We start from the raw sequence: 18502 nt of genomic DNA, 5'->3' as shown, positions 1-18502 counted from the left end.
AAGACCATCGCTCGTCCCCGACCGCCACTCATAAGGAAGACAATCAAAAAACACCTCATGTTTCAAGTTTGTTACACAACGTTTACCATACGTGCATGCTACGGGAATTGCAAACTTCAACACAAGCACTTCTCAAATTCACAACTACTCAACTAGCACGACTTTAATATTATTACCTCCATATCTCAAAACAATCATCAAGCATCAAACTTCTCTTAGTATTCAAAACACTCATAAATTTTTTTACTAATCTTGAATACCTAGCATATTAGGATTATTTAAGAAAATCACCATGCTATTTAAGACTCTCGAAATAATCTAAGTGAAGCATGAGAGATCAATAGTTTCTATAAAACAAATCCACCACTGTGCTCTAAAAGATATAAGTGAAGCACTAGAGCAAATGACAAACTACTCCGAAAGATATAAGTGAAGATCAATGAGTAGTCGAATAATTATGCAACTATGTGAAGTTTCTCTAACATTTAATAATTTCAGATCTTGGTATTTTATTCAAACAGCAAGCAAATCATAAGTAAGTAAAATGACGCTCCAAGCAAAACACATATCATGTGGCGAATAAAAATATAGCTCCAAGTAAAGTTACCGATGAACGAAGATGAAGGAGGGGATGCCTTCCGGGGCATCCCCAAGCTTAGGCTCTTGGTTGTCCTTGAATATTACCTTGGGGTTCCTTGGGCATCCCCAAGCTTAGGCTCTTGCCACTCCTTATTCGATAGTCCATCAAATCTTTACCCAAAACTTGAAAACTTCACAACACAAAACTTAACAGAAAACTCGTGAGCTCTGTTAGCGAAAGAAAGCAAAACACCACTTCAAGGTACTGTAATGAACTCATTATTTATTTATATTGGTGTTAAACCTACTGTATTCCAACTTCTCTATGGTTTATAAACTATTTTACTAGCCATAGATTCATCAAAATAAGCAAACAACACACAAAAAACAGAATCTGTCAAAAACAGAACAGTCTGTAGTAATCTGCAACTAACTCAAACTTCTGGAACCCCAAAAATTCTAAAATAAATTTCTGGACCTGAGTAATTTATCTATTAATCATATGCAAAAATAATTAACTAAATAGCACTCTCCAAATAAAAATGGCAGCAATTCTCGTGAGCGCTAAAGTTTCTGTTTTTTACAGCAAGATCAACAAGACTTTCCCCAAGTCTTCCCAACGGTTCTACTTGGCACAAACACTAATTAAACACATAAAACCACATCTAAACAGAGGCTAGATGAATTATTTATTACTAAACATGAACAAAATTCAAGGAATAAAATAAAGTTGGGTTGCCTCCCAACAAGCGCTATCGTTTAATGCCCCTAGCTAGGCATGATGATTTCAACGATGCTCACATAAAGGATAAGAATTGAAACATAAAGAGAGCATCATGAAGAATATGACTAGCACATTTAAGTCTAACCCACTTCCTATGCATAGGGATTTTGTGAGAAAACAACTAATGGGAACAATAATCAACTAGCATAATCAACTAATGGGAACAATAATCAAGTTTCCTCTCTATGTGCTTAAAGTTTCAAAGTTACGCTTGTTCTGCCTTCCTATGCTAGTTGATTATTTTATTTTTACCCCGGAAAAAAATAATCAACTATCATAAAAAGGCAGAACAAGCGTAACTTTGAAACTTTAAGCACATAGAGAGGAAACTTGATATTATTGCAATTCCTACAAGCATATATTCCTCCCTCAAAATAATTTTCAGTAGCATCATGAATGAATTCAACAATATAACCAGCACCTAAAGCATTCTTTTCATGATCTACAAGCATAGAAATTATATTACTCTCCACATACGCAAAATTTCTCATTCGAAATAGTGGGAGTATCATAAAAAACTCGAATACTATAAATTGTTTCCACATTAAAAGAGTAATGTTCAGAAAAGGGGTAACCATAATCATGACAAGTTTTACAAATATAATCACTACTTTTTATAGCATAAGTATCATCACAATAATCATCATAAGTAGGAGGCATGCTATCATCGTTATAAATTTGCATATCAAAACTTGGGAGACTAAAAATATCATCTTCATTAAACATAGCATCCCCAAGCTTGGGACAAACATTAATTGCAGCAAATATATTCTCAAAAACATCATCTTCATCAAACATAGCATCCCCAAGCTTGGGCCTTTTAATATCATAAGCATAATCACTCTCATCATTAATAGTATGGATAGCACCAATAGTATAGCAAATATCATATTCTTCCAAGCAAGTGCCAAAAAGATTTTCAAGATCATAGGAAGTATCATTATCTTCCACAATAATATTTTCATGAGGCACAATAGTAATAGGAGCAACATTATTTGGGGGAGATATCTTTTTACCTCTCTTCCTTTTTCTTTTCTTCTTCTTAACCACATCATGTGTGGGTTCAATTCTCTTTTTGGAGCTCCTTACTAATGAGATTGGTTGAATAGGAGGCTCCTCCTCGTTACCTGATTCATCATAAGAAATAATAGGAGGGTATTGGGAAGTCTCTTCCCTTTCATTAGTATTCTCTTCATCTTCTATTTGTTTTCTTTTCTTTATGTAATTGGCAATATAAGGATTTTCAATGCAAGTCACCGCACAATACATATAAATTTCTTCTAGATCAAAGCCAAGAAGTTTATAACGGGAAAATTCTGGAAGATAGTTAGTTATACGTTTCATTTCTTCGTAGCCCATAAGAAAACTAAGTTCATTATAATGTGCAAGGGAAATCAAGTCATCACAATTTTTGGACACGATTAGATCATGAAACAATTTGCATCGGATAGCTAAATGACCACTTTCATTGCAAAGTCCGCAAGTATGGCCAAGAAAATTTAAATTTTCAGCACAATCATCTAGCCTTTCTTGCAACCATTTAGTTTTTAAATGCTTATGCCTCTTGCAATATCTATCTTCCCTATTTGGTATATACTTGCAAACCCAATGCACTCCACAAAAATTGACATGTTTATAGGAGACATTTTCATCATAACTAGTGCAATCATTATTAGTACTATGGATATTCAAGGAGTTAATACTAACAACATTGCAATCATTCAAAGATTTAGTGCCAAACATTTTAATGCATTCTTCTTCTAACACTTTGGCACAATTTTCCTTTCCATCATACTCACGAAAGATATTAAAAAGATGAAGCGTATGAGGCAAACTCAATTCCATATTTTTTTAGTTTTCTTTTTATAAACTAACTAGTGATAAAACAAGAAACAAAAAGACTCGATTGCAAGATCTAAAGATATACCTTCAAGCACTCACCTCCCCGGCAACGGCGCCAGAAAAGAGCTTGATGTCTACTACACAATCTTCTTCTTGTAGACGTTGTTGGGCCTCCAAGTGCAGAGGTTTGTAGGACAGTAGCAAATTTCCCTCAAGTGGATGACCTAAGGTTTATCAATCCGTAGGAGGCGTAGGATGAAGATGGTCTCTCTCAAGCAACCCTGCAACCAAATAACAAAGAGTCTCTTGTGTCCCCAACACACCCAATACAATGGTAGATTGTATAGCTGCACTAGTTCGGCGAAGAGATGGTGATACAAGTGAAATATGGATAGTAGATAATGGTTTTTGTAATCTGAAAATATAAAAACAGCAAGGTAACTAATGATAAAAGTGAGCGTAAACGGTATTGCAATGCTAAGAAACAAGGCCTATGGTTCATACTTTCACTAGTGCAAGTTCTCTCAACAATAATAACATAATTGGATCACATAACTATCCCTCAACATGCAACAAAGAGTCACTCCAAAGCCACTAATAGCAGAGAACAAACGAAGAGATTATGGTAGGGTACGAAACCACCTCAAAGTTATTCTTTCCAATCAATCCATTGGGCTATTCCTATAAGTGTCACAAACAGCCCTAGAGTTTGTACTAGAATAACACCTTAAGATACAAATCAACCAAAACCCTAATGTCACCTAGATACTCCAATGTCACCTCAAGTATCCGTGGGTATGATTATACGATATGCATCACACAATCTCATATTCATCTATTCAACCAACACATAGAACCTAAAAGAGTGCCCCAAAGTTTCTACCGGAGAATCACGGCGAAAACGTGTGCCAACCCCTATGCATAGGTTCATGGGCGGAACCTGCAAGTTGATCACCAAAATATACATCAAGTGAATCACGTGATATCCCATTGTCACCACAGATACGCACGGCAAGACATACATCAAGTGTTCACAAATCTTTAAAGACTCAATCCGATAAGATAACTTCAAAGGGGAAACTCAATCCATTACAAGAGAGTAGAGTGGGGAGAAAACATCATAAGATGCAACTATAATAGCAAAGCTCGTGATACATCAAGATCGTACCACCTCAAGAACATGAGAGAGAGAGAGAGATCAAACACATAGCTACTAGTACATACCCTCAGCCCCGGGGGAGAACTACACCCTCCTCGTCATGGAGAGCACCGGGATGATGAAGATGGCCACCGGAGAGGTATTTCCCCCTCCGGCAGGGTGCCAGAACGGTTCTAGATTGGTTTTTGGTGGCTACGGAGGCTTCTGGCGGCGGAACTCCCGATCTATTGTGCTCCCTGATCGTTTTAGGGTATATGGAGATATATAGGCGGAAGAAGTGCGTCAGGGGGGCCACGAGGGGCCCACGTAGATGGAGGGCGCGCCAGGGGGTGGGCGTGCCTCCCTGCCTCGTGGCTTCCTCGTTGCTTCCCTTACATGGACTCCAAGTCTCCCAGGTTGCTTCTGGTCCAAAAATAAGTTCCGTGAAGTTTTAGGTCAATTGGACTCCGTTTGATTTTCCTTTTCTGCGATACTCTAAAACAAGGAAAAAAACAGAAACTGGCACTGGGCTCTGGGTTAATAGGTTAGTCCCAAAAATGATATAAAAGTGTATAATAAAGCCCATAAACATCCAAAACAGAAGATAATATAGCATGGAGAAATCAAAAATTATAGATACGTTGGAGATGTATCGCACGGTTCCACTCTATTTGCAGCCTTGTCCACCATTGGCTGAAACTCTACCATGGACAGTGCCCGATCAGGTATCGGCATTCCCAGGTATTTCATTAGGATAGAACCTAGTTCACAGTTCATCATGTGGGCAGCTCACAGTTGTGATTCCAAGTCACCACCCATAACAAAGGCCTCACTCTTGTCAAAATTAATTTTAAGCCCTGACATCTCCTCGAAGCACATAAGCAGGAATTTGAGATTGATAATCTCTTGCTCGGAGTTTTTGACAAATATCAGGGTGTCATCGGCGTATTGAAGATGGGTAATCCCCCCTGTAATGATTGATGACGCAACCCCAGATATGTGACCAGCCACCTTGGCATGGTCCAACATACCGGCTAGAGCATCGGCAATAATGGTGAAGATGAGTGGCGATATAGGATCTCCTTGTCTAACCCCTCGCTTGTTTGTAAAACATGGACCGATGTGGCCATTTATATTAACGGCCGTTTGTCCCCTCTCACCAATTGTCGCATCCAGCTTATCCATGATTGCTCCCTGACTATAGCGCCAAAAAAGCTCATGTCTGCTAGGACTACGCAGTATTTCCCCAAAGAGGAAGGGATGATGCAGCACAGCGACGGTAGGTATTTCCCTCGGTGATGAAACCAAGGTTATCGAACCAGTAGGAGAACCAAGCAACACAATGTAAACAACACCTGCACACAAATAACAACACCTCACAACCCGACATGTTAAAGGGGTTGTCAATCCCTTTCGGGTAACAATGCCAGAAATTTGTAGTAGATTGAAATAGTAGATCGTAAATAAAATAAAGTACAGCAAAGTATTTTTCGTATTATTAGTTTAATAGATCTGAATAAAATGCAAAGGAAAAGTAGATCGCATGCAAATATATGAGAAAGAAGACCCGGGGGCCGTAGGTTTCACTAGTGGCTTCTCTCGAGAAAAATAGCAAATGGTGGGTAAACAAATTACTGTTGGGCAATTGATAGAACATCAAATAATTATTACAATATCCAGCCAATGATAATTACATAGGCATCACACCAAGATTAGTAGACCGACTCCTACCTGCATCCACTACTATTACTCCACACATCGACCGCTATCCAGCATGCATCTAGTGTATTAAGTTCATGGAAAAACGGAGTAATGCAATAAGAACGATGACATGATGTAGACAAGATCCGTTTATCTATTGCGTAGATATAGATCCCATCTTTTTATCCTTAGTAGCAACGATACATACGTGTCGGTTCCCTTTCTGTCACTGGGATCAAGCACCGTAAGATCGAACCCACTACCGGGCACCACTTCCCATTGCAAGACAAATAGATCAAGTTGGCCAAACAAAACCAAAATATCAGAGAAGAAATACGAGGCTATAAGAGATCATGCATATAAGAGATCAAAGAAACTCAAATAACTTTCATGGATATAAAAAGGTATGACTGATCATAAACTCAAAGTTCATCAGATCCCAACGAACACATCGCAAAAAGAGTTACATCATATGGATCTCTAAGAGACCATTGTATTGAAAATTCAGCAAGAGAGAGAGAAAGCCATCTAGCTACTAACTACGGATCCGAAGGTCTACAAAGAACTACTCACGCATCATCGAAGAGGCACCAATGGAGGTGGTGAACCCCATCCGAGATGTTGTCTAGATTGGATCTGGTGGTTCTAGACTCTGCGGCGGCTGGATGAATATTTCATCGACGCTTCTAGGGTTCTGGTATTTTTAGGGTATTTATAGAGCAAAGAGGCGGTCTGGGGGCACCCGAGGTGGGCACAACCCACCAGGGCGTGTCTGGGCCTCCTAGCGCCCCCTGGTGGGTTGTCCCCTCCTCGGGACTCCCCCCAGGTGCAACCAGGGCCCAACATGTTCCTTCTGGTCCATAAAACATCTCCGTAAAGTTTTGTTGCATTTGGACTCCGTCTGATATTGATTTTCTGTGATGTAAAAAAACACGGAAAAAACAGGAACTGGCACTTGGCGCTATGTCAATAGGTTAGTACCAAAAAAATGATATAAAATGATTATAAAACATCCAAGATTGATAATAAAATAGCATGGAACAATCAAAAAAATATAAATACGTTGGATACGTATCAGCATCCCCAAGCTTAACTCCTACTCGTCCTCGAGTAGGTAAGTGATAAAAACAGAATTTTTGATGTGGAGTGTTGTTTAACATGTCATATCATATTGTTTCCTTTATAACATGGACAATTGGACTTTTTATGTGATTCAAAGCAATAGTCTAGTTTTGACATAATAATTTAGATACTCAAGCATATCAACAAGCAACCATGCCTTTCAAAATATCAATGCTTAAATAAATTATCCCTTGCCCACCATTCTCAAACATTGATCCATTCATGAAACACACTTGAATATTAGCTACACCCAATACTTAAGTACAATCATATTGACTCCTAGTTGGTGCTTTTATGAGAGAAGATGGAGACTCAAATTCAAAATAAAATTTGCATAAAGTAAAAGAAGGGCCCTTCGCAGAGGGAAGTAGGGATTTGTAGAGGTGCCAGAGCTCAAAGCGAAAAACTTAGAGATAGAAAATATTTTGGGAGGTGTATCCATCCCACCAACGAAAACGACTTAGAGTTCCCAACACTTTCCATGCTAGATATGCCATAGGAGGTTCCCAAATAGAAAATAAAGTTTATTCCTTTTTCCACCATGACTTTCACTTTCCATGGCTAACCGTATCCATGGGTGCCCTCCATACCAACACTTTCCAAGGAATTTATTATTTGACAACATAAAATAAATTCAATTATTCTTTTTTGCATTTCGGGACTGGGCATCCCTAAGACCTTTTCCTTACTCTCGTGCAATGGCAAGTGAATAAACACTCATCTTGAGAATAACACATCCAGCATGGAAAATATTAGCCACCCCTCACCGCTCCGTGAGCGAAACAAACACACAAAAGAGAAGTTTACTTTGAAAAATTAGAGATGGCACATGCAAATTTGCTTAGAACGGCAAGAGAATGCCGCATATAGGTAGATATAGTGGACTCATGTGGAAAAACTAGGTTAAAGGTTTTTGGATGCACAAGTAGTGATCATACTTAGTGCAAAATGAAGGCTAGCAAAAGATTGGGAAGTGACCAACCAAGAAACGGATAATCTCATAAGCAAGCATTAAGCATAATTAACATCAAATAATGCACCACAAGTAGGATATAATTTTCATTGCATGATTATTGACTTTCGTACTTACATAGGGAATCACAAACCTTAACACCAATATTCTTACTAGAGCACAATTACTCGTCAACATAACTCACATATCACATCATCATATCTCAAAACTATTACTAAGAATCAAGTTTATTTTGTCCAATGATCTTCATGACATTTTTTTCTTTATCCTTCTTGGATATCTATCACTTTGGGACTAATTTTCACATGTTGCTTTTCATAAGCTCAAACAAATATAAGTGAATATCATGAGCATAACAAATTTTCTTTCTCTCAAAATAATTTAAGTGAAGCAAGAGAGAATTTCTTCAAAATTTTGCTAACTCTCAAATAAATCTAAGTGATGCAAGAGAGCATTTCTTCGAAAATACTAAGCACACCATGCTCAAAAAGACATAAGTGAAGCACTAGAGCAAGTCCATTGCTCATAAAAATTTAAGTGAAGCATAGAGAATAATTCTAACAAGTCATGACATAATTTTGGCTCTCTCAAATAGGTGTGTCCAGCAAGGATTGATGACTTAAAACACAAAATAAAACAAGCAAATACTCATATCATACAAGACACTCCAAGCAAAACACATATCATGTGACGAATAAAAATATAGTTTCGAGTAAAATACTGATGATCGTTGGAAGAAAGCGGGGATGCCACTCGGGGGCATCCCCATGCTTAGTTGGTTGCTCATTTTTGGATAATAGCTTGGGATGCCGTGGCATCCCCAAGCTTAGGCTCTTCCATCCTTCCTTCATCCATCGTAAGATAACCCAAAACTTGAAAACTTCAATCACACAAAACTCAACAAAACCTTCATGAGATCCGTTAGTATAATAATAATAAATCACTACTATAAGTATTGTATCAAACCAATTCATATTTTGTTTTTGTATTATATCTACTGTATTCCAACTTTTCTATGGAAAAAACTCATCAAATAAAACCATAGAGCCATCAAAATAAGCACACAACACAAAGAAAACAGAATCTGTCAAAACAGAACAGTCTATAGAAATCTGACTATTTCGAATACTTCTGTAACACCAAAAATTCTGAAAAAATAGGACAGCCTGAGAAATTTGTATATTGATCTACTGCAAGTGGAATGGGTATTTTATCGCTCTCTGATAAAAATGAAAATTAATTGCGTAAGCGTAAAAGTTTATGTTTTTTCAGCAAGATCAAACAAATATCACCCAAGAAGATCCTAAAGGATTTACTTGGCACAAACACTAATTAAAACATAAAAACACAATCATAACAGTAGCATAATTGTGCTAACACACAAAAACAGGAAGCAAAAAAGCAAAAATAAAATTTATTCATTGGGTTGCCGCCCAATAAGCGCTATAGTTTTACGCACTTAGCTAGGCATAAGGCAAGGATCTAAGTTTTGTCTTCCAGAGTTTCGGCAACTTTTGTAAGGGTTTTCTCAAACCCGAGAGGCTCTTTACGCTTCGCTAAATTCTCCGGGAAAGAAACCATCTTAAGATCCAAAATATCCAATCACTTGTTGCAAAGAGTAATCAGGGTATTCATGCGATTGATACTACCATTGAGGTGTTTGAGGGGTTCGTTATATTTCTGTATTTCAACCATATGTTTATGCAAATCACCAAGTTTATCCAACAGTTGAACTCCCTCAGGGGTAAAAGAAATCCCCTTCTTTTGAGGAGGAATTCCCAAAATCCCTTCCAAAATTTCATAGGCAGCGCTTGCATCAAGTTCAATAAAATTTCCTTTAGCGGCAAAATTTAGAAGTTGTCTATGATGCAAAGCTAATCCTATGTAAAAATTACGAAGCAAAACCTTAGCATCCCCCTTTAGAATGGAAATACCATATGATTCCATAAGCCTATACCAGGCATCTTTCAAATTTTCTCCTTGTCTTTGTTTGAAGTAAAGAACTTCAAAATATGGTGACAAAGGAGGAGTAGGGACGCTAGCCATCGGGACTAGAGACAAGAGATCGGCGAAAAAGAAAGAAGAAAAGAACGGAAAAAAATTGTGAAGTGGGGGAGAGGAAAATGAGAGGCAAATGGAAAATATTGTAAATTGCGAGGAGATGAGATTTTTGATTAGGAACCTGGTTATGTTGAAGATCATCCTCGGCAACGGCGCTAGAAATTCCTATTAATTGCTCCCTTGCTATAGCACTAAAAAAGCTCTTGTCTGCTAGGACTATGTCAGTATTTCCCCAAAGAGGAAGGGATGATGCAGCACAACGACGGTAGGTATTTCCCTCAATGATGAAACCAAGGTTATCGAACCAGTAGGAGAACCAAGCAACACAACGTAAACAGCACCTGCACACAAATAACAACACTTCGCAACCCGACGTGTTAAAGGGGTTGTCAATCCCTTTCGGGTAACAATGCTAGAAATTTGTAGTAGATTGAAATAATATATCGTAAATAAAATAAAGTGCAGCAAAGTATTTTTGTATTTTTGGTTTAATAGATCTGAATAAAAATGCAAAGGAAAAGTAGATCGCAAGCAAATATATCATAAAGAAAACCTGGGGGCGTGGGTTTTGTCGTGGATCTAAGACTGACAGTAGAATGGGGGGTAGGTATGAGGAGGCAAGATCCTAGCTATGGAGTAGTTGTACACACGAGTTTTACGAGTTCAGGCCCTTCTCGGAGGAAGTAACAGCCCTACGTCTCGGTGCCCTGAGGCAGTCGACTGGATTATACGTGTGTGTGTGTGTGTGTGTTTACAAAAGTGCGAACCCCTATCCCAGAGGAGGGGGGTGTCTTATATAGAGTGCGCCAGGACCCCAGCTCCCCTCCGTTACACAAGGTTCAATGTTCATAAAGGTGGGGCGTTACTGGTAACGTCTACAATAAAGTGTTATAAATGCCCATAATGCTATGGTTTAAGTCGCGACCGTTGCAGAGTGGAGGGCTTCTCGTCTTCTGGTGGTCGAGTGTCTTCAAGGAAGTCGAGTGAGCACATCTTCATGGTCGAGTGGATGATATTTTCTCTTCGACTGCTTCTGATTCTTTGTAAAGATGTCCTCGGGGAGGGTATGCTGGACAGGTCCATGACCCTACCCTAGGTACATAGCTTCATCATTAGCCCCCGAATGGATCAGGGTTTGAATGAGGAAGGGGTTGAGAACACTTCCGACCCACTCTTTGTGCTATGAATATGCCTTGTCCTGAAACAATGAGTTGAGGAGACGACGTCGACTCCTTTCTCAGTCGCCTTGGTCCATTCTTGGTTGTTGTCGAGTGAACTTTCATGGTTGAATTCTGAATGATGATGTAGAGGGTGTTTATCTTCAGTCTGACAGGTTGTTCCACTCTCCGCGGATCTCGCGGGATTCGAATTTTGGGAAGTGCACCAGACGGGAGGAAACGAGGTCATCGGGACGGATTAGGTAACTCTCCTCGATCCTCGCGCCACCTTTTTCGCCACGCACTGCGCGCGCGACTATTGCGGGATTTGTTTAGATCGCTTGGGTCCACTAGTCAGCCACTCGGTGGAAGGTCTTATAAAAGGTCTCGGGCCAGGCCTCTGCTCCGCACGCCACCATTCTCTCTTCTCTTTCTCCCAATCTCTCTGCCACTCTCGCTTCCGCCTCGTCGCCGGACCTCCGCTCGAGCTCGATCTGCCACCATGGGGAAGGATAAGACGGCGGCGCTGGAACGCGTGAAGAAGACGACCGCGAAGGCGAAGGGCAAGCGGACCAGCCGGGGCAGATCCTCGTCGAGGTCCGGCCTGCTGGCGGGCTGGATCCAGGGCGACTGGATCCGCTCAGCAATCATCCAGGACGACCTCGACGACCTGGTGGAGGGGAGATTGATCCCCCACTAGTCGGCTCGGCTCCCGAGGGATGAAACTGAGCCGCAGCCTAGAGAGGGTGAGTGTGTCCTCCTAGCAACCCACATAGATCGCGGATTCTCGCTGCCTCCCCACCCTTTCTTCCGGGGTTTTTTGAACTTCTTTGGGGCTCAGCTCCACCATTTCACTCCGAACACCATAGTTTATCTGGCCGCTTTCGTGTCCATGTGCGAAAACTTCTTGGGTTGTCGACCGCACTGGGGGCTTTTCAAACACATCTTCACTTGCCGTTCCCAGTCGGTCAAAAAGGCCAAGTCGAGTGACGAGAGGACGCGGGTGATCCAGATGTGCGGTTGTCTGGGGATCCAGATGAGGAGCAAGAGTACTTTCCCAGTGATGATCCTTCCTGACTCGGTCTGGGGCTGGCAGTCGACTTGGTTTTACTGCAAGGATCAGCCAACCCCTGGCCAGTCGACTAGACTTCCTCCTTTCTCCTTGGCTCGAGTGGAGAAGCCTGCTCCCCTGAAGGTAGTTCCAGAAGAGAAGGCGCAGGTCAAGGAGCTGGTCGAATGGGTCGTCCAGCTTGTCCGCGACGGAGTGACCGGGATGGATCTGCTGGAGGTCTTTCTCGGTCGACGCATCCAACCTCTTCAGGCGCGCGATCATCCGATGTGGATGTACTCTGGGCTCGAAGATACCACTCGGATCCACCCGGAGGAGGTCAGCGAGGATATCTTGGAGAACTGGTTGAGGGGAATCACTGGCAACAAAGACAACCCTCGGGGATCCAGGAGGGTGATTCCATTCGACAACTCGCGCCAGCCGGAGCAGGTATATTTCTGTTTTATCAAGTATCTTTCCGATTCACCACGTGATGTCCCGTTTGTGGTCGACTGAATGTCTTTTGATTGTTATCCTTTCAGGCCCTCATTGAAATGTACTCGATGCCCAACGGAGTGCAGGACCCCGGCGCTGAAGAAGAAGGGAGAGGGGGCGAGAGCGGCGAGGAGCATTCGGAAGCCGAGGAGGACGAGGAGAGCGATGAATCGACCGATGAGGAAGAAGTCGACTCGCCTCCTCGCAGGGAGAGGAGGTCCAAGCACACTCATGACCGGCACGTGCTCCGGACTTGGTGGCTGCACCGATCGGGCAATCCTCGAAGCGCCCCAGGACGTCTTCCCCGACGCTGACTGAGAAGCCTCCAAAGCAATCCAAGGTCGCGCCGCTTCCAGCGTCGAAAGTTCCGAAAGCCATCTCTTCCAAACCGCCCAAAGCTTTGCCTCGGATCAAAGTGACCGTTCCTACTATCTCCGGGTAACCATCTGACTTGTCCTTTATGTGGATTCAATTAACTAGGTGTAACCGATTGAATGCGGGCCTATGCAGTGCTGCTACGTCAGGGACCTCTTCATACCAGTACCGGGACGAGGAAATGGAGGATGCGGTGACCTCTAACCCAGGTATGAACTCTTGCGATTTCGATTCTTGATCCTTTTAGGGTCGAGTGGTTCACTTGGGGTCGAATGTTCTGTCTTGTAGCTCCACCCAACATCATTGACCTTCCGGACGACGACAAAGATGTGGCTCCTAAGCCTAGGAAGAGCAAGAAGGTAACAGCTGGCAGGGTGGCTCGGCAGGAACCAACTACAACGCCTCCCGTCTATCAAGCTGAAGATGCGGGCAGGGCCACTGTGACGTTCGCTGCACCCTTGCCGAGTGGGCACCCCACGCGGTCGACCGCGCCCGTGGTTCCTTCAACTATCCAACTCCACACCACGGAGCCTCAAGCAGCTGCACATGGGTCGTCTGCACATTTTTTCACCAGCTACCCCGTCCCAGACAACCAGTCGGAAGCGGCTGCGGAAGCCATCCGACAGGCTGATATGATGATGGAGCGGGTGAAGATAGTGCACGAGAGCAGTCAGGCTGCCTACGACGCTAGTGCCGCTCTTCCGGCCAACGTCGAGGTCAGTAGACTTTCCGACTGTTTTTGTTCTCGAAAAATCTTCTTCTACACATTCTCCTGTTGTTCGCGTTGAATTAGAGCACCCACTGGGTGTTGCTGTCGTTTTTGGTAGTTTCGCTCTTCCACTCGGTCTGGGACACGGTGGGGGCACGCCAAGTGGGATCAGAACCGGTGGGGGCACGCCAAGTGCACCCACTGGGTGTAGTCCCCGAGACCGCGGTCGACTGCTGGCAGTCGACTGTGGTCTGAGTTATTCTTTTCTTGACGGTGCAATTGTTCTTTCTCTCTCTATTTTTTTTACTCCTTGCACTCGACTCCGGCGGGCCGGGCGAGTGGGATCAGAACCGGTGGGGGCACACCAAGTGCACCCACTAGGAGTAGTCCCCAAGACCGCGGTCGACTGCTGGTAGTCGACTGGGGTCTGAACAGCTTGTTGTCCACTTCTTTAGGTTTTATTCATTCGGAAATGAACTGCTTTCGAACCTATCGATTGACCTGTCTCTTGCCTCCTGCAGAAGTCTTGTACTCTTATCTCCAAGTTTGCCGAACTCGAAGAGAAGCAGAGGCAACTCAACTTAGACTTGTAATTGGCTCAGCAAAATCTGAAAAAAGCTCAAGACGAGGCCGCTGGTATGGAAGGTAACTGATTGCCGACTGAATTTCAATATATCTCTTTGATCTCTTTTTTGATTCGATTATTTCTTTTGCAGAGAAAATGAAGTTGGCTCTGGACAAGAAGGACTCGGACCTCGCCGTCGCGCAAAAAGCAGCCCAAGACAAAACCGCTCTCGCAGAGAAGAAGCTTGCTTCAGTCGGAACACTTGAAGGAGAGGTGACTAGACTGACATCTTGTCTTAATTAAGCTAATCGCAAAGTGACCAGCCTGAAGAAGGATAAGGTCGCCCTGAACGAAAAGTTGGAGTCTGCGATCCGCAAGAGGAACGACACAGAAGCTTATCTGAGGACCCTCGCCAAGAAGCTTTATCTCGTGCTGGGAGGTATTTCTTTTAATCCGACTGTGTTGATGTTTGCCATCGGATTTTGCTCGGTTGATTGAACTGACTTTTGGCTGCAGAACTTTGTCAAGACTTTGACGAAGAAACTGGGAGGGTCGAGACAGGTCTTGACCCTATCGCTTCCCCGGTCTGCGACGAAACTGCGATGAACGTGCTCCGACTGGAGTCCCGTATCGCCAGCACCACGAGCTACCTCGCACGCCTAAAGGAGGTTGTCTCTCAAATCGACTCAACGCTTTGGCCGGAGGCGATGCTTCAGAATGATCTGGAATCTCTGATGACTCGACTGAACGAAATTCCTGACCGAGTGCAAGAATGGAAGAAATCCTCCGCCCGGTGTGGTGCTGACGTGGCGTTGTCCCTGGTGCAAGTCCATTGCAAGGAGGTTCGTGAAGACAAGCTGGCTGCGATCAAAGTCATTAACACCAAAAAGCACGACTTCCAGTCCTTCATGGAGACTTTCATTGCTGCCGCCACTCGGATCGCTGATGGGATCGATCTGGACTCATTCGTGGAGCCTGCCAGTCCTCCTCCGGCTGAGTGAACAATCTTATGAAACTTGGATACGCTTTAAATTTGCCTCGGAATGTCGAGTGGTTTCTGTAACCGTTAAACTCCTTCGGGCTTGGTGCCCGAGTACTTTTGATTCGCTGCTTGGAACCTTTTAGTATTTATCTGAATTTGGTTTATCTCCGAATGTGCTTGTGTTTGACTTCGGATGGACTTTGCTTGCTGCACCTCTTCGTCCTTGCGGATAGGGATGGAGCAGACGTTGTATTGGTGCCGCAGCTCCGAAGGAGAAGGTGGCAGTCGACCTGCACCTTGTCGTCCTTGCGGATAGGGATGGAGCGGATGTTGTATTAGTGTCGCAGCTCCAAAGAAGAAAGTTGCAGTTGACCTGCACCTCGTCATCCTTGCGGATAGGGATGGGTCTCAAACTTAGGCGAGTACTGGACTGCAGCTAAGCCCCTGAGTGGGAGGATTGCTCTCCACTCGGTAGGATTTTTCCAAACTTAGGCGAGTGTTGGACTGCCATTAAGCCTCTTAGTGAGAGAACTTAGGTGAGTGCTCGACTGCAGCTAAGCCCCCGAGTGGGCGGACTGCTCTCCACTCGGTAGGATTTTTTTCAAACTTAGGCGAGTGCTGGACTGCCGTTAAGCCTCTTAGTGAGAGAACTTAGGCGAGTGCTCGACTGCAGCTAAGCCCCCGAGTGGGAGGACTGCTCTCTGCTCGGTAGGATTTTTTCAAACTTAGGCGAGTGCTGGACTGCCGTTAAGCCTCTTAGTGAGAGAACTTAGGCGAGTGCTCGACTGCAGCTAAGCCCCCGAGTGGGAGGACTGCTCTCCACTCGGTAGGATTTTTTCAAACTTAGGCGAGTGTTGGACTGCCGTTAAGCCTCTTAGTGACAGAACTTAGGCGAGTGCTCGACTGCAGCTAAGCCCCCGAGTGGAAGGATTGCTCTTCACTCGGTAGGATTTTTTCAAACTTAGGCGAGTGCTGGACTGCTGTTAAGCCTCTTAGTGAGAGAACTTAGGCGAGTGCTCGACTGCAGCTAAGCCCCCCGAGTGGGAGGACTGCTCTCCACTCGGTGGGATTTTTTCAAACTTAGGCGAGTGCTGGACTGCCGTTAAGCCTCTTAGTGAGAGAACTTAGGCGAGTGCTCGACTGCAGCTAAGCCCCCGAGTGGGAGGATTGCTCTTCACTCGGTAGGATTTTTTCAAACTTAGGCGAGTGCTGGACTGCCGTTAAGCCTCTTAGTGAGAGAACTTAGGCGAGTGCTCGACTGCAGCTAAGCCCCCCGAGTGGGAGGACTGCTCTCCACTCGGTAGGATTTTTTCAAACTTAGGCGAGTGCTGGACTGCCGTTAAGCCTCTTAGTGAGGGAACTTAGGCGAGTGCTCGACTGCAGCTAAGCCCCCGAGTGGAAGGATTGCTCTTCACTCGGTAGGATTTTTCCAAACTTAGGCGAGTGCTGGACTGCCGTTAAGCCTCTTAGTGAGAGAACTTAGGCGAGTGCTCGACTGCAGCTAAGCCCTCGAGTGGGAGGACTGCTCTCCACTCGGTAGGATTTTTTCAAACTTAGGCGAGTGCTGGACTGCCGTTAAGCCTCTTAGTGAGAGAACTTAGGCGAGTGCTCGACTGCAGCTAAGCCCCCGAGTGGGAGGATTGCTCTCCACTCGGTAGGATTTTTCCAAACTTAGGCGAGTGCTGGACTGCCGTTAAGCCTCTTAGTGAGAGAACTTAGGTGAGTGCTCGACTGCAGCTAAGCCCCCGAGTGGAAGGATTGCTCTTCACTCGGTAGGATTTTTTCGAACTTAGGTGGAACGGATTCGCGACTAAGCCCACCCACTAGGGGATTTCAGGAGTAAATAAGAACAACACAATCGAATGAGAGAACCGTAAGCTCTTGTCTTTGATAAACGAATTACAAAAGGTGTTGCTTATTACATTTTATTTGAACGAGTGTTTAAGTATAAAAGGGGCGGAGCAGCTCCGTGTTCCAAGCCCGTGGCTCGTCTTTCTGATGCTCGATACTGTAAACATGGTATGCTCCGTTGTGGAGAACTTTGGTGACGATGAAGGGGCCTTCCCAAGTTGGAGCGAGCTTGTGTGGTTTCTGCTGATCCACTCAAAGAACCAAGTCTCCTTCTTGAAAGGCCCGACCCCTCACATTCCTGGCGTGGAATCGACGCAAATCTTGCTGATAAATGGTCGAGCGGATCAAGGCCATCTCTCTTTCCTCCTCTAAGAGATCGACTGAATCTTGCCGGGCCTGCTCTCCTTCTGCTTCGGAGAAGAGTTCAACTCGGGGTGCGTTGTGGAGCAAGTCACTTGGCAGAACAGCTTCGGCTCCATAGACTAAGAAGAAAGGAGTTCTTCCAGTCGACCGATTAGGAGTTGTCCTTAAACCCCACAGAACTGACGGAAGTTCATCAACCCAAGCACCTGCTGCGTGTTTGAGATCACGCATCAGTCGGGGCTTCAGTCCTTTGAGAATTAGGCCATTGGCTCTTTCTGCTTGTCCGTTCGACTGCGGGTGAGCAACAGAAGCATAGTCGACTCGAGTGCCCTGAGAGGCGCAGAAAATTCTGAACTCATCGGAATCGAAGTTCGATCCGTTGTCCGTGATGATGCTGTGTGGGACTCCATATCGGAACGTCAATTCTCTGATAAAACTGACAGCGGTGCTAGCGTCAAGGTTCTTGATGGGTTTGGCTTCGATCCATTTGGTAAACTTGTCGACTGCAACGAGCACGTGAGTGAAGCCGCTTCTGCCGGTCCTCAGCGGTCCAACCATATCCAGTCCCCAAACAGCGAAGGGCCAGACGAGGGGGATGGTCTTCAGGGCTGACGCTGGCTTGTGAGACATATCGGAGTAAAATTGACAGCCTTCACATCTGTCGACTATATCTTTCGCCATCTCATTTGCTCGTGGCCAATAGAATCCAGCTCGGTATGCTTTAGCCACGATGGCCCGAGAGGACGCATGGTGACCA

The sequence above is a fragment of the Triticum aestivum genome, chromosome 7A (genome assembly GCF_018294505.1).
Source record: "Triticum aestivum cultivar Chinese Spring chromosome 7A, IWGSC CS RefSeq v2.1, whole genome shotgun sequence".
Taxonomy (NCBI): Eukaryota; Viridiplantae; Streptophyta; class Magnoliopsida; order Poales; family Poaceae; genus Triticum; species Triticum aestivum.
Note: the sequence above shows the minus strand (reverse complement) of the source record.